The 14926-nt window shown below is 43.7% G+C and overlaps 1 protein-coding gene across 4 annotated transcripts in view; it reads left to right on the forward strand.

Annotated features, from left to right (window-relative positions):
* The window catches only part of LOC126416704 (uncharacterized), a 307969-nt gene that overhangs the window by 109881 nt on the left and 183162 nt on the right, over positions 1-14926 (forward strand). The window lies entirely within an intron of this gene.

Here is a 14926-nt window from a genome sequence, read left to right on the forward strand (position 1 = left end):
CAAAATCTAAGAGAATCAGACACTTCCCTTGATCTATGTAGGTCAACCATAACTATTGATACGAAAAAACCAACACCTATAAGTACGAGAAACAGAACCAAAACCACAACACCTCAAAAATTGAAAAGTCAAACATCCCTAAGTAAATGAAAACACATTTGATACACAATAAATACACGAAACATTACGACTTGAGAAAAAAAGAACCAAACAAACAATTACTTACCACCAACAAATTTCGGCACTGCGAAGTACCTCGGCAAACTTACACACACACACACAAAACCAACTCATAGACTCCGCGCCGTAATGACCTCACACAACAACACTGTTACGTCATGGCTCAAAGCAGACGGGTGGAATCGGACGCTTCCGTTGACCTATAATCTGCTAACCATATTGCAGTTCAAATGACCTCACATAATCAACTGTTTCACGGCTCTGAAAAAGTAAAACATGTTTCATTGCATACTATCTTTAAAGAGTACTTTTGTATACAGCTGTTACATAAATGGGATGGCATTCATTAGAGAAATAGGAAAAAAGAGTGAGGTTGATTATTTGCAAGGGCCTTTTTTTAGAGTGAGTTGTTGGTTTTGACAGATTGATCGTGTAACTTATTCGTAATAGTAGTGTAACAGACTCACTCACTTTGTAGATGAAATACGTGGGTGCTAGACGTGATTGTGAACAAATAATTTAGTAAGTAGCTGAATGCAAAACTTCCTTGGTTATCTCTACCTTCTGCTTCATATTTACTTTGTGCACTGAGTGGCTGTCTTATCATGTACACCCATTGTGGAGACAAAGTACGGAGTGATTACTGAAGGAACTCAATAGTAATACCAACATTTTTGGGACTTCGAATGTCTAGAAAATTTCTGAATCTACACACATTCCTATTTGTTTGTGCAGAATTGGCAAATATTTTGTCACCAGTAATTGTATGTGTATGAGGGCCTGTGCCAGGAAAAGAGAGAAGTTGTTTATCAGTTTGAAAACTTGCCACCTGTGCAATATATAATGTTGTTGCCATACAGTTAAATTTTGTCAATTCACCAAATATTTCAGCCTTATGTATAATTCCATCTCATAATAATAAAAGGTGCCTCTCTTCAATTACATAAAGGAAATGTATTACTTCCTGGTCTGTCCAGTAGTTCATTCCACACAAGATCACTTTTCCACATTAAACAACATTCTAAAAACCATGTAGTCTTTTGACAACCCATATGTGACAGAGGATTTACATAGCTTGAAAATTATTGTGAGAGCTAAAAACCAGTATTCAAGACCATAATTCTTGAATCAAAATTGGAATGATTATGTGACTTGCAAGAAGCAGTTATGGGTTAATTCATTTGCTAAAAACCTAATTTGGAAGACCATGTGGAACTAGTGAACAGGCAGTAACATTTGTGAAAATTATTAACAAAAAAAAAGAAACCCAAATGAATCAAAAATTTTGGGATGTATAGAACAGTGGACCAGCAGTAGTTAAGATTGTAGCTCATAGGCCCAGCATGCATTCCTTCTGTGATCAGAAAAGGGATGTGATGAATAGCTCAGTGGTATTTATGCAGTCCAGTGAAACAGATATGTGAAAAGTTATGAAACTTTACAGTCGTCGTTGAATTATCACAAAGAATTGGGGAAACATTGCTTTGTCATTCGTAAAACTGTAAATCTACATAGAAGACACTTTGGACTGCATTGTTGAAAATTCATCCTCAGACATCACTTCCACACATACAACAATATAATGAGACTTCTTGCACTACTATTAGTAATCTAAAGTGGCTGGAAGAGTACAATATAGAATTCAAAGTACCTCTCCTATCACTCAAAAATTCCACAAAAGTTAATACAAGTGAACACCATTGCAGTCATCTCAGTTGCCATTTCAACATGTGAAATATCTACCTTGCAACATATAGAATCTGTGGGAAACATTAAAGACAACCTATTCCACACAACAGTGCAGTACTGAATGTGCCTAACTGATTCACACGTCATCTATTCTCTTTATATAATGCCAGCAGGTAGTCCTACATACGGTTGACGCACTTTATCTTTCCCGCTCCATAAAATTTGCTGTTGCAATGCACATAAATTGTATTTTCATTATTACTTGAATTGTTTCTTGCTCAGAACAAATTACATGAAAACACAGGTTTTATACATTTACGAGTGTGTCAGGAGGGTCTGCACCCACACTTCCTCTCCCCTACTCCACTCTCTCCTCCCCTTCACTTTCTTTTCCCTCTCCCTTTCCATGTCTCTTTCCTCCACCTCTTCCCTTCCTTTACTCACTCTCCACCCCTACAGGCCCGGGGGTTAGAATAGGCCCAAGCTGTTCCTGCCTGTCGTAAGAGGCGACTGAAAGGAGTCTCACACCTTTCGGCCTGCATGTGATGGTCCCCTGTAGGGTTTGACCTCCAGTTTTCAACATTTTCCCCAAGAGCGAGCCAATTGGGGAAGGGCGCCTTACACGATGCATCGTGCATTGAGCTCTTTAGCCCACTTTCTCGTTGTGCCATTGCAGTCCTGCTCATCCTCCATCTCTTTGGGCAAGGCAATTTTCCTGGGTGTTTTCCTCCACCCACTATGCAGTGCCGTTTTCTGCACCGATGAAGACCACGGAACTCTTTGCACCTCATATCCAGCACAGTATCCAGTCCGTTGTGGTGGGGCTGCCATGTACCCTATTGGTTGTTGCCCCCTGACTGCACAGGGATTGCACTGATAATGCCTGCACCATTAACTCCCCACGTAGGCCAAGAAGTAGACGCCTGCCACCCTAGGGCATAAAGACTCCTGGCAATGGCCATCCTGCCAGGTGGCCTTTGCTGCGGCTGGGTGGCACCTGTGGGGAGAGCCCCTGATCGTAGTGGGTGGCATCAGGGTGGATGACGCGCGATGACGTGTACCACGTCATCACTTGCCGGTGATCAAACACCAGCAGTCTCTAAGTGTTCCAAGTCTCAGTACAATGCAAAGAAATATGATCCTAAATCGTTCTTGTCCATGGCCACACCATGGGAGGAACGCGAGGCTAAGGATATCAGCGAACCTTATTCATCCCGGTACCCTGTATGTACGAGAGCTGATGGGGACTCCTTCGTCTCGATGAAGCCTCAGTTGTTTGTAGAGCATATAGAGTACAAGTTTGAAGAGGTGGAGGGCTTTTCCAAAATGCGGTCATGGTCAGTCTCGATAAAAATGGCATCCTTTACCCACTCACGGGCATTACTCACTTGAGATAAGCTGGGGGATGTTTTTGTTACCATCATGCCTCAGAAGAGCTTGAATGTGGTTCAGAGTATTATATTCCACAGGGACCTTCTTTTGCAGTCTGACGACGAGCTGCGCGCCAATTTAGAGTGACGAGGAGTTCATTTTGTCTGGTGCGTGCTTCACGGTCCGAGGCATAATCAGGTTGCCACTGGTGCCTTCATCTTGGTCTTCAATGGTGACACATTACCTGATAAGGTCAAGGTGATGGTCTACCGCTGTGATGTCAAGCCCTATATCCCTCCCCCGATGCAGTGCTTTAAGTGTTGGAAGTTCAGCCATATGTCTTCCCGTTGTACTTCATGCATCACGTCTCGAGATTGTGGTCATACATCCCATCCCAATACTCCATGTGCCCCACCTCCCATCTGTGAAACTGTGGAGAGCATCAATCCCCTTGCTTGCCAGACTGCAGGATTTTACAGCGACAAAAGAAAATCGTGGAATAAAAGACCCTGGACCGACTGACCTACACTGAGGCCAAGAAGAAATTTGAGTGCCTACATCCTGTGGCTATGACCACCTCTTATGCCACCACTACGAGGACAGTTGTAGGCCCATCAGTTCTGCAAGTTTCATTCGGCTCTCAGGGCCAGAAGACTATACCTGCCCCCATGATGGTGGGGGGCACTTCCCTCCCTGTTGCTCCTGCGCCACCTACTTCGGGAGCACTGTCCCCCCCCCCCCCCCCCCCCCAACCATCGGGGACACCAGTTCCACTTCTCAGCTAGGAAGGGGTCCTTTGCATCAGTCCCTTCCCAGGTTTCTGCTAGTGGGAAAGGTGACACCCGCCAGTGGCTGAAGTGCCCAAAGGCAACCGCCGTAGGGCTTCATGATCCTCAGTCCTGGAGACTGAATCAGCGAAGCCCTCCCAGCCAGAGGATCCCAAAGATCATCGAGAGAAATCCAGAAAGACCGAGGGAATTGTGGTGGCACCCACATCACTGCTGCCTACAAGCTTTGCGTCTGAGGATGAGGTGAAGATTCTGGTACCCGCTGAGGGCCTAGATCTTGCCAGACCCTCAGACACAATGGATATAGCCTGTTCAGGAAATAAGTCGGTGGCAGCAGGTGACCCTGAGGCGTAGACTACCTCATTGATTGTTTCATGCCTTCCCAGTCGTACGATGACGGCATCCTCCAGTGCTCCAGTGGTATTGTGGCAGTTTTTTCCACCACCTGGCTGAGCTACAGCAACTGTTAAGCTTTACACCTGCTTTGTGCATTGCCCAGTGAATCCTATAATGCCCCATTTAAAGAGCGGGAGCTTGTCAGTGCCCTTGCACATTGCCCATCTCCATGCCCTTCTACCCTTTCCCTACTCCCTCTACACACACACACACACACACACACACACACACACACACACACACTCTGTCTGTCCACTGGTAGCTGTTGCCTCAAGTTACCTTAATGCTTCAGTTGTTAAAATAATAAAAGTGTTGCACTAGCAACTGTACTCATATGAATGGAATGCCATCCATTGATTACAAGTTCATGAAACTCATTGTTTTGATTAGGTAGTCTTTTCATTGTGGGTGAATGACTTTGGGAAACATTGCTCCTGCCAGGTGCAAAATGCGTGGTGTAATTCGACTTTTATTTGCGAAAGCATCTACAGCTGCTCAGATTCATCTAGAGTTATGCCCATTAGATGAGCCTACAGTGATTAGTGAAGAAAAGGCTTGACAGCACGTTATAGACTTCAGAGGTGGCCATACAAATGATCCTGGTGGCGAGTGGAAAGGCAGGCCTAAGCGGACGAAAAATTGCCATCAGGTGAACTATTTGTGCTCAGGTTGATGAATTTCCCGGTCTTGGACGTCCCACTATTTGCATAGTTGCCACGAAAAATCTGAGGTTTCGCAAAGTGGGTACCGAAAACGCTTGAGTGAATTTCATGCGAACCACCGTGTTTGGACTGCTATCGACATGATGTAGATGACTTGTTTTTCCCCGTACAGGCAAAACAGCCAATGTAGTAGCGCCATTGACAACACCAAACCGGAAAATTCAAATAATCTTCTAACTCAAGTCGAGAAATGGTGACTACTGTTTGCTGGGAAGAAAAGGGAAACTTTATCCGCTATAGTCCACTACAACGCAGTCCAGCCACCACTGTTCTTATCGACGATAAGATTCGCCATTTCCGCAAGGGACGCGTCTACCATCCAACCACCTACCCTACACTCCCGACGTTGCACACAGCGACTGTTACGTCATTTTGCACGTGGAAACAAAGGTTTAGTGAGCAACAATTCGAATGTGACGATGGACCAAAACCGCTGGTGTCAATTGGTTCAGTTATCAGGGACAAAACTGAACAGAGGATGAAGAAGCTAGTGCAGTCGTACGAAAAGTGCATAGACGTGTACGGTGGACACCTAGAAAAGAGAAGAAAGCTTTTCCTAACGCATATGTTTACGACCGAACGGCTCTTTCGGAATACTCTCCGTAACTGCATAATCCGAGATACTGTAGTATCCGGACATTGTTATGATTTATTGTATCTCCAGATAAGCGGCGTGCAAACAGCCACAATCCGGACAAAAGTAACTTGATTCGCTAGATCACTGGACAAAAAATCGGTCACCCCCACGAGGCATTACACCAATACTCTGTAACGCCACCTCTAGCGTGGATAAAGGCCACTATTCTCAAGACATGCTATATGCAGCTAAAACCATCCATTATTGTTTAAATCCCGCCAAATGGTGGGGGGGGGGTAGTTGTTACTACGTTTAAACTTGTTTCCAAATATTTCCCGACACTTTCTATGCGGGCGATATATTGGACCAGGACAGGTGCGCCAGATGACCGAGAATTCATAAAATCAGGAATGTATGGACGCAAGCTGTGAACATGGCAGCTGTTGTGAAACTTAAAATTTTCCCGCCGAATTAAATATTCGAAGAGATTTCGGAATTGCAATCGGTTTACGACGACCTTTTGCAATCCCGAAATCTCTTCGAACGGCAGCCGTTGTCTTGGAAGGAGGGACTGTCCACATATTACTCATCATGAAGATGTAGAAGATAGGGCAATATTTGGTCACTGAGAATGTTGAAATAAAAATTGTGGTTCGTACAGGAATAGGTCCAAGTCATGATACGAAAAGTACCCCCAAAACATCACAGCGCTGCCTTCGGCCTGAACTGCCGCCTTTACGCACAGCTGGTTAAACGCCTCGTCGGGCCGTTGGAGCATTCCACGCCACGCGTCTTTCGAAAACAGGCAAAACCAGGACTGCTCTGGGCACACTGTTCGCCTACAGCCAGCCACGAACTGTTTCTGTGCTCTTTGGTCCATCGAATGCGTGCCGGTTTATGTTTAAGTTGTAACAAGTGTCTCTAGTCCCTGTCAGTTAGGGTTCTTTTACGACAAATTCTCTTATACAGTGTGACGTGGCTGCGAGTGTTACACCATTTCTTGTAGAGACTTTGGATAGTCCCCATTGCTACACCACCAAATTGGGCAACTTCATTCACAGCATGTTCATGGACATGACCAAACATGAACGTTCCTTCCGTCAGTCTGTCGCGACTCCTCGTCGATTCATCTTACTGCGCCTGGTTCCAGGTCTGTTGAGCCTGTATAGGAAATCTGTGCATTGCCGAATAGTCATCCCAGGGAAGTGCCCCGCTTGGAGTGCACGTGCGGCCCACGTGTCAGTGCAGCGCGGGTGCAGGCGCACCGGAGCGCAGCCCTCGGACTCGGGGTCGCTTGCCTCTCTCTGATCGATTGCAGAGCGCACTCCGCGCCTCCTTACAGATCTTTGTTCGCAACACCAGCGGCCGGTGAGGCGCACGGCAAAATGTTCGCTTCCAGTGGGACGCCCTACACCCCATCCGCTGTCGTCCGCGAAGTACTGTAGGGTGTTAGGTCGCCTTCCAGAAGGCTGAATCAGCGTTTCCGTCAACGTCATGATGCGTGACCGGTACAATATAGTGAGGCCTTTGTGTTCTTGGGTGTGCCACCGTCCTTGCACGGACGAACAACTCATATGCTTACGGAATGCTTTTTAAGATAAGAGGTTTTACTATGTACGTCTACATTGTTGTTGTTGTTGTTGTTTTCAGTCCTGAGACTGGTTTGATGCAGAGAATAGAAGCTTTCGAAATTTGGTGCTACAGAAGAATGCTGAAGATTAGATGGGTAGATCACATAACTAATGAGGAGGTATTGAATAGAATTTGAGAGAAGAGGAGTTTGTGGCACAACTTGACTAGAAGAAGGGATCTGTTGGTAGAACATGTTCTGAGGCATCAAGGGATCACCAATTTAGTACTGGAGGGCAGCGTGGAGGGTAAAAATCGTAGAGGGAGACCTAGAGATGAATACACTAAGCAGATTCAGAAGGATGTACGCTGCAGTAGGTACTGGAAGATGAAGAGGCTTGCAAAACAAATTTTTACGAGTTAAGGAAGGTAACAAAAACAAAACTCGAATAAACGTTGCAGCATGGTAATGTCAATAAACTTGGATATTCAAATCGTTGCCCTTCTACAATTACATCTACTTAAATACTCTGCAAACTATTGTACACTGCATGGCAGAGGGTACATCATACCGGTATTTTTATCGACTTTCTATTGCATTCTAACCCGTGTTGAGCGAGGGAAAAAGACTTGTCTAAATGCCTCTGTGTGTGCACCCCCCTTTTTTTCCCCCTGCGCGACATGTGCCGTATTTTACGGACAATAAGACGCACCCTAATTTTTAGGCATTTTTAAAAAAATAACGTTTGTATCATTTTTAATTTTAGGTTGTAAAACAAGACTAAAAAAATCTTAACTTATAAAACCGAACTGACCTTTAAAATCCGTGAAAATAGCGCCACCTATCGACCCTTGAAACTTTAGGGGCTGAAGCGGGAATATTCCACGCTGTCCCACAACAAATTCCACATTTTTTCAACTGAAATTGACATTGCGTTAGTTGTTGAACTCCCCTTGTGTTCCCTGTGAGGCCTGGTAACGATACTAAACACACACAACTCTGATGCACTTTGGTGGCCGACGTACCTTTCACAGAGAACTGCAACTCTCAATCATTTACGTGTCTGCCGATGGTGCGTTCACGCAACATCCCTGCATAATCCACCTTTATGTCTGGACTGCAAATCCGATAGCATGCAGTAAGGACAGTTACAGCCCATGTTATTTAAGACTTACTAAACACAGCCTTCCGAAATGCCTTCACAAAAGAAGACGAAGTAAATATTACAGAATTCGAATCGAGAACAACTGCCAACGTGAGTAACGTTTGAAGTAAATATCCTCGGAGTAGGGAAGCAACTCAAATCACTTCATAAAAGCAAGTCTTCTGGTCCAGACTGTGTACCTATTAGGTTCCTTTCGGAGTATGCTGACACATTAGCTCCATACTTAACAATCATATACAACCGTTCGCTCGACGAAAGATCCGTGCCCAAAGACTGAAAAGTTGCTCACGTCACGCCAATATTCAAGAAAGGTAGTAGGAGTAATCCACTAAATTACAGGCCCATATCGTTAACGTCGATATGCAGCAGGATTTTAGAACATATATTGTGTTCGAACATAATGAGTTACCTCGAAGAAAACGGTCTATTGACACACAGTCAACATGGGTTTAGAAAACATCGTTCCTGTGAAACACAACTAGCTCTTTATTCACATGAAGTGCTGAGTGCTATTGACAAGGGATTTCAGATCGGGTCCATATTACTGGATTTCCGGAAGGTTTTTGACACTGTACCACACAAGCGGCTCGTAGTAAAATTGCGTGCTTATGGAATATCGTCTCAGTTATGTGACTGGTTTTGCGATTTCCTGTCAGAGGGGTCACAGTTCGTACTAATTGACGGAAAGTCATCGAGTAAAACAGAAGTGATTTCAGGCGTTCCCCAAGTTAGTGTTGTGGGCCCTTTGCTGTTCCTTATCTATATGAACGATTTGGGAGACAATCTGAGCAGCCATCTTCGGTTGTTTGCAGTTGACGCTGTCGTATATCAACTAATAAAGTCATCAGAAGATCAAAACAAACTGCAAAACAATTAAGAAAAAATATCTGAATGGTGCAAAAAGTGGCAGTTGACCTTAAATAACGAAAAGTATGAGGTCACCCACATTAGTGCTAAAAGGAACGCGTTAAACTTCGGTTACACGAGAAATCAGTCTAATCTAAATTCAACAAAATACTTAAGTATTACAATTACGAACAATTTATATTGGGAGGAACACACAGAAAATGTTGTGAGGAAGGCTAACCAAAGACTGCGTTTCATTGGCAGGACACGTAGAAAATGTAACAGACCTACCAAGGAGACTGCCTACACTACGCTTGTCCGTCCTCTTTTAGAATACTGATGCGCGGTGTGGGATTCTTACCAGGTAGGACTGACGGAGTACATCGAAAAGGTTCAAAGAAAGGCAGCACGTTTTGTATTATCGCGAAATATGGAAGAGAGTGTCACAGAAATGATACAGGATTTGGGATGGACATCATTAAAAGAAAGGCATTTTTCGTTTCGACGGAATCTTCTCACAAAATTCCAATCACCAAGTTTCTCCTCGGAATGCGGAAATATTTTGTTGACACCGACTTAAATAGGGAGGAACGATCACCAAGATAAAATAAGGGAAATTAGAGCTCGTACTGAAAGATATAGGTGTTCATTCTTCCCGCGCGCTAAAGGAGATTGGAATAATAGAGAATTGTGAAGGTGGTTCGATGAACCCTCTGCCAGGCACTTAAATGTGATTTGCAGAGTATCGATGTAGATGTAGACTTCGCGAATAATTCGATGAGAAAAGTTACATTTTTCGCAAATGAAAACGGCTGCGTGCTCTGCAGTTATGTCGGAAGAACAGTAAACAAGTCCACAGTCAGATAGTGTGGGATTTTACTTTCGTACAAAGCTTGCGAGCAGTTACTTGATATAAACAAAACTTAAAACTGTAAACTTCACAAACATGCAAAATTTTCTCGTGATTCACAGTCAGTCGTACCATGCAAAAACGAGGGACTAAGAATGCAGTAGGATATCAAATGGAATCGATTAGGTCCAGTAGTGGACCAACCAAATGGAAGGATTCACTTGTAGGATGAAAAGCAGAGTTTGTCTAAAGCATAGATTTACACTGATGTGACAAGTCATGGGACAGCGATATGAACGTGGCAGTATGGTGTACACAAGGTATAAAAACGCAGTGCATTGGTGGAACTGTCATTTGTACTCATGTGATTCGGGTGCATAGGTTTCATACGTGATTATGGCCATACGACGGAATTAACAGACTTTGAAGGCGGATTGGTAGTTGGAGATAGACGCTGTAATATTTCTCGCTTTGCAGCCATCATATTCATGTACAAGCTCTTCTTAGAGTATTTGAGAAGGCAGAAGAGGCAAGATAACATAATGTGATGTAGGTACCGATGACAGATGGTTTGTTCGGTACGGGTCTCGGGTGAGAAAAACCGCGTAAACAGTGGTCATTCTCCGCGATTGGCTGCTGCGTTCCGAAGTTGCGCGCCAAAATGATAATGTTCTGTTATTCATATTAAACAAACGAAACAGCCTATTTACTTGCATTTCACATTAAAGGATCTCCCAATAGCGTCATCATTCCATTATTTCACAAGTATGAATAACTAGCAGAATGACAAACAACTGCTAAACGAAAAGGCAGACGAAGCACTTCGGTAGGTCTTCGGATCGCGCCTAACTTGACAGGCGAAGTGGTTCGGCTGTAAGATCAGAGCTGGTTCGGCAGTGTTGAACAGACATGTTGTCTGCCGCGGTCAGTGTCAGGTAATATTTTAATAGCAATCATTGTTTTTAAAAATAAAACTGATTTGGCAGTGTAGGAGGACAGACATGTTGTCAGTCGCAGAATCAGTTAATACTTACTTTGCAATGTCTAGTTCGTAAATATGAGAGCTGTAAGTATGGAGCCGGCCGGTGTGGCCGAGCGGTTCTAGGCGCTACAGTCTGGAACCGCTCGACCGCTACGGTCGCAGGTTCGAATCCTGCCTCGGTCATGGATGTGTGTGATGTCCTTAGGTTAGTTAGATTTAAGTAGTTCGAAGTTCTAGGGGTCTGATGGCCTCAGAAGTTAAATCCCATAGTGCTCAGAGCCATTTGAACCATTTGTAAGTATGGAAATGAGCAGTTCATAATTTTTTTGAGGAAGGGAAATTATTTCTGGCTCCGAAATGGAATGTTATTGTGCAGTTTCTCGTGTTCTGCTAATAAAAAGCGAGTGGCATCCCGCATATACAAACTTATTGAAAATTTAATTATTCACATAAGATCAGTTCTTCGTTAAGAGTTTCTTACAATCTTAATATAACGGATTCATGACCCACGTGCTGTTTTCTGCGCAGGGGACAACGACTATACAAGACTGCAGGTTGGTGAACATGTATTAGAACTTAAGCATTCCACTCAGGGCGGTGAAAGCAAATAGGCACTTGGCGTGTACTGCAGCCCTAGTACAACTGAGATCAGTGACACATTATCTACTTCTACATCCATACTCCACAAGCCACCTGACGGTGTGTGGCAGAGGGTACTTTGAGTACCTCTATCGGTTCTCCCTTCCATTCCAGTCTCGTATTGTTCGTGGAAAGAAAGATTGTCGATATGCCTCTGTGTGGGCTCTAATCTCTCTGATTTTATCCTCATGGTCTCTTCACGAGATATACGTAGGAGGGAGCAATATACTGCTTGACTCGTTGGTGAAGGTATGTTCTCGAAACTTCAACAAAAGCCCATACCGAGCTACTGAGTGTCTCTCCTGCAGAGTCTTCCACTGGAGTTTATCTATCATCTCTGTAAGGCTTTCACAATTATTAAATGATCCTGTGACGAAGCGTGCTGCTCTCCGTTGGAACTTTTCTATCTCTTCTATCAACCCTATCTGGTACGGACCCCACAATGGTCAGCAATATTCAAGCAGTGGGCGAACAAGTGTACTGTAACCTACTTCCTTTGTTTTCAGATTGCATTTCCTTAGGATTCTTCCAACGAAACTCAGTCTGGCATCTGCTTTATCGACCATCAACTCTATATGATCATCCCATTTTAAATCACTCCTAATGTCTACTGCCAGATAATTTATGGAATTAACTGCTTCCAGTTGTTGCCCTGCTGTATTGTAGCTAAATGGTAAAGGATCTTTTTTTTTGTGTGTTCGCAGTACATTACACTTGTCTACATTGAGATTCAATTGTCATTCCCTGCACCATGCGTCAATTCGTTGCAGATCCTCCTACATTTCAGTGCAATTTTCCATTGTTATAACCTCTCGATATACTACAGCACCATCCGCAAAAAGCCTCAGTGAACTTCCGATGTTATCCACAAAGTCATTTATGTATATTGTGAATAGCAACGGTCCTACGACACTCCCCTGCGGCGCCCCTGAAATCACTCTTACTTCGGAAGACTACTCTCCATTGAGAATGACATGCTGCGTTCTGTTATCTAGAACTTTTCAATCCAATCATACAGTTGGTCTGATAGTCCATATGCTCTTACTTTGTTCATCTAACGACTGTGGGGAACTGTATCGAACGCCTTGAGGAAGTCAAGAAACACGGCACCTACCTGGGAACCCGTGTCTATGGCCCTCTGAGTCTTGTGGATGAATAGCGCGAGCAGGGTTTCACAAAATCGTCTTTTTCGAAACCCATGCTGATTCCTACAGAGTAGATTTCTAGTCACCAGAAAAGTCGTCATACTCTAACATAATACATGTTCCAAAATTCTACAACTGATCGACGTTAGAGATATCTGCACATCTGTTCGACGTCCCTTCTTGGAAACAGAGATGACCTGTGCCCTTTTCCAATCCTTTGGAACGCTACGCTCTTCTAGAGACCTACGGTACACCACTGCAAGAAGGGGGGCAAGTTCCTTCACATACTCTGTATTTAATCGATATATGATCGTACTGTCCTGGGAAATTTTTAACAATTCAGAAAAGAAAATATTGCTTTTAAATTGAATGAATTCTTCTCTCTTAACTTTCTTTAGCTCTCACGATACACATGTACTTTCATTCATCACAAATTTATTTCTCTTAGCACCAAATAAAGTTAAGGATCATGTGTCCCCTAAAGATGTGCTACCTGTTTAGACAAATAGTTTGGCTTACAAAGTTAATTTGGAGGAAAGCCATATAACAGAAACATTGACGAAAGTTTGCCTACCTGTATCACCATATCAGAGGAAATCTTACACTGTACTGGATGCGCAATTCTGCATAATTATCCCCCCCTCCCCACCACCACAGAGTGCACACTACACACTGCAGTTGAATAAAATTTTCTTTGGAAAAAAAAGAGGAGATAGTATGTAATATTTAATTATGTAGGACAGGCTGTATAACCTCAATTCTTTTTAACATTTTAAATAAAGCCAGACGCTTATTCCTTTTAAACAAAGCAATTATTATACTGAATACATTAAAATTTTAATTCATTACTTACACAGAGGTAGTATGAAAGAGAGAAATATTTTTGAGGGTATGGGTTTATCATACGCACATATAATTATCCCTTCCCCCCCCCCCCCCCCCCCTGCCGCTCCTTTTTTCAACTTACCGTAACGCATCGTTTCGGAATTCAATACGCCGAGATTCACAGTGTCAAGAGGGCGCCGAGAATACCAAATTTTAGGCATTACCTCTCACCACGGACAACGCAGTGGCGGACGGCGTTCTCTTAACGACCGATGGAAGTGGGGTTTGTTTAGAGTTGTCGTCACTAACAGACAAGCAACACTGCGTGAAATAACCACAGAAATCAAAGTGGGACCTACGACGAACGTATCCGTTAGGACAATGCGGCGACATTTTACGTTAATTAGCTATGGCAGCAGACGGCCAACGCGAGTGCCTTTGCTAACAGCACATCGCCTGCTGCGCCTCTCCTTGAGTCATGACCATATCGGCTGGACCCCTATATAAATGGAAACCCGTGTCCTGTTCAGATGAGTCCTGATATCAGTAAGAGCTATCGGGTAGAGTTCGAGTGTGGCACTGACCCCATGAAACCATGGACCCAAGTTCTCAACAATGCACTGTGCAAAATGGTCGAGGAAGCAAAATGTTACGGGCTGTGTTTACACGGAATGGACTGGGTCCACCGGCCCAACTGAACCGATCACTGACTGTGAAGGATCGTGTTCGGCTGCGTGGTGATCGTTTGCAGCCAATCATGAACTTCATGCACAATGCGCGTTCAGGTGTCCATACATTTCCTCTTTGCGCAAGCAGTCTGCTATGCATCCCCGTCTTTGCTCGAGAGTTTGTGCCGCGTTTATTGTGATGGAAAGGCAACAGAGAAGAAAAACATAAGGCGACTGTAGGAAAAAAAAAGTATCTAAGCAACAAGGTACGAGATATTCAGTGATGGCGACGTTATATTTGCAAAAATCATAAGGTCACAGCGAGTTTTTAGCTTTTATATTTGGGAAAGTGCAGCGATAAGTCTGGCAGTAACATTTCGTTAGCTAGAAACCAGCTTGAACTGTTTATTTCGCATTTAAAACAAAACGTTTCAGTGATTATTCCTGAAACTGAGAAATACCTAACAGAGGTTCTTAGTCGATATGTATAAGTTAATTGGCTTTCAATACCGT

This window comes from Schistocerca serialis, chromosome 8 (assembly GCF_023864345.2).
Source record: "Schistocerca serialis cubense isolate TAMUIC-IGC-003099 chromosome 8, iqSchSeri2.2, whole genome shotgun sequence".
Classification (NCBI taxonomy): domain Eukaryota; kingdom Metazoa; phylum Arthropoda; class Insecta; order Orthoptera; family Acrididae; genus Schistocerca; species Schistocerca serialis.